Genomic DNA, 2447 nt, shown 5'->3' with positions numbered 1-2447 from the left:
GAATCAAAGAAGCAGCTTTGGATTGGCAGGAGAGAGTGGCTACAGCAAAGCAGCTGTATCAGCAGATAGCATGGAGAAGCAGCGCAGGAAAGAGGCAGAAGAGCACGAGACAGACAGAGAGAGGACAGCCAGGGAGGTTTACAACAAGCTCCCCAAAATATCGTACCATAAAAGTTGCTCTCGTGTAGTAAATACTATTTTCAAGGCCAATCTGACTGCTACTGGGCTTTCTACCAAGTCCAGGGAGAAGACTGGAAGGGAGCTACAAACAGAGGGACCAATCCAACAAACTACCAGTTCTGTCAGTTCATTCATCACCAGGCAAAGAAGTTAGCAGTACTGACAACCAAAACTCCTGGGCGGATGGAACATACTAAGGCATGTTGGTAGGAGCGCTTGTGGCCAAGTACCATAGCCCACTTTGCCTCCCCACCCACAAGAACCTCAGCTCATCAAGCGCGCAGAGGACCAAGAGCTATTTGTTGCAGCCACAGGCTCACATTTGAGCTGGCACTACTAAGTATAGCCCGGGGAACATGACCCCAGCCCACCCTGCAGCACCGCCCACCCAGCAGCAGCTGCACGCCTGCCTCTCTGCAACACTTGGACCTGCTGTGCACCCAGCTGACTTGCCTCTGCCAAAAAATTTAAACGCAAAGGACCTTCTCCTCATCCAAAGCTACAAGTTGCTGGACTACACGGTGATGGAAAGAGATGGAAACAGACATTGGATAGCAATTTTGTGTTCCTTTTCCTTTGGTGATTCCAAACAAGAAAAGTACTGACAATTCCACTGCCTGAGAAGCATATGCTCTTCGATGTACAAGTAGCAGCCTTGCATTTAGCTTACCGGGCACTGACGACATACTTTTCATTAGCTAAAACCTGTGCATTTTGCACTTCTTCGCAAGCAGAGAGGGAACAGGAATTAGAAGGGGAATGCATACCTGCCTATTTATTTCAGAAATATTGCCTCGTGACCTTTTATAGGGGAGTTTTACATGCAGGGGACTGACGCAGCATCGCTGCCATCTAGAGAGTAAGAAGTCCCATACCTGTAAGCAGCTGCAGGTTGGTTCCCATCAGCACTGGAGAAGACCCGATCAGATAGTCATCCAGTAGCCTGCTGTTCACAATCCTTTGTGGGGAAAAAAAGAGAAAGAAAAAGAAGCTTAGAGAGTTAGAAGTCAAAACTTCAAGTACAAGCAGTAACGTTTGTAGATCAACACAGGGGAAGACAGAGCTCCAAAAAGTTATTTACCTTCACGCTCTCTTCACTAACAGCCTTAGAGCCCTGCAACGTGGAGCGAGTGCATTTCTTCAACAGGGGAGGCTACCAGTGGTGCCCGCTACCAGTGGTTCCCCAGGGTGAGACGACATCTTCAGGAGCCCTGCTGTACTACTTTCAGATAAAGTAACTTCAAATTTGAAAGTGGGGATCCAATTTAAAAGCAAAACCAAACCCCTGCAGACAAACACAAATAATACTGGTGTTACAATTCCTGATGTCCTGGAACATTTTAGGTTAACTGCACTAGAGAAGATGCAGAGACAGGAAGGCTTGCAGACACAGATCATCACAGCTCTCTTCAATCCTGTACATCTCACACAAGCTTTCATTGTGCAAAGCTATCCCTTGTGTCACAAAGCTCTGGGTACCACAGAGCCCTCAAATCCCAGATCTGTGATCTTACAAGCACGATTCTGATGGACTGGTCAGTCCAAGAGAAAATGGACTGCTTACCAGGTACCGACATTTCCAAGGAAAAGACTGATCTCAGAACCTGAGAAGCCATCTACCCCGAGTCAGATGAGACAAAGACAAGCAACTCCATGCTCTCCAGCCCCACATCGCTGAAGAAAGGGCACTGTGACCTGAGCTGCTGGTGGAGTCTTTCATACAGCAAGGAAAGGCCCTCCCAAAACCTCACCTCAGCACAGAGATTTACTGTTTCAATCCCTCTCTGCCTCTTGTCAGCAAGATAAGCGCAACTGGAATGCAGATGACCTCAGGTGAGGCCAGGGCTGCTCACCCTGATCCACAGCGGTCCCGCTCATAAAAACATGCTCAGCCCATACCTGCAACCTTGGACTTCTCTGGCCCAGTGCTCAGCCTGTAGTTCTTCCTTGAGAGAGCCGTCCCAGCACCCCGTGAGGTCATTCTTCACAGGCACTGGCTCCAGAGCGGAGGTAAGGCAGACAGCTAGAACAGAACTTGCTGGGGAGGATGCTGCCACCTGAGGACTTCTCCCTTTCTCATGGGTTCATGCACCTGGAGTAAACAACAGGGTTAAGCCAAAGAAGTCAAAGTGCCACCACTAACGCCACCACACAAGAGCCCAAAGCCAGTGACGGCTGCCAATCCTGCTCTCAGATCCACTCGTCCAACTGCCCAAAATCTTCCCAGGATTTCCCCAGTCTTTCCCAAGATATGGATTTGAAGCGTG

At 49.0% G+C, this 2447-nt stretch overlaps 1 protein-coding gene across 31 annotated transcripts in view; it reads right to left on the bottom strand.

Moving 5' to 3' along the window:
- LOC104913113 (E3 ubiquitin-protein ligase RNF123-like) overlaps positions 1-2418 on the bottom strand; it is a 15618-nt gene extending 13200 nt beyond the window's left edge. For 8 of the 31 annotated variants that reach the window (XR_004161247.1, XR_002119473.2, XR_002119474.2 and 5 more), the window contains exons 1-3: positions 2080-2402; positions 1262-1465; positions 1056-1138 (exon numbers count right to left, since the gene is read on the bottom strand). The gene's annotated coding sequence lies outside the window, so the exon portion shown is untranslated. Of the gene's footprint in view, positions 1-1055; positions 1139-1261; positions 1466-2079 lie in introns of all 31 variants that reach the window. The other 23 variants (XR_004161248.1, XR_004161245.1, XR_004161246.1 and 20 more) reach the window with 12 other exon arrangements.
- Between the last annotated feature and the right edge of the window lie 29 nt (positions 2419-2447).

This window comes from Meleagris gallopavo, chromosome 14, assembly GCF_000146605.3.
Source record: "Meleagris gallopavo isolate NT-WF06-2002-E0010 breed Aviagen turkey brand Nicholas breeding stock chromosome 14, Turkey_5.1, whole genome shotgun sequence".
Lineage (NCBI taxonomy): Eukaryota > Metazoa > Chordata > Aves > Galliformes > Phasianidae > Meleagris > Meleagris gallopavo.
This window is presented reverse-complemented; position numbering and strand designations above follow the sequence as displayed.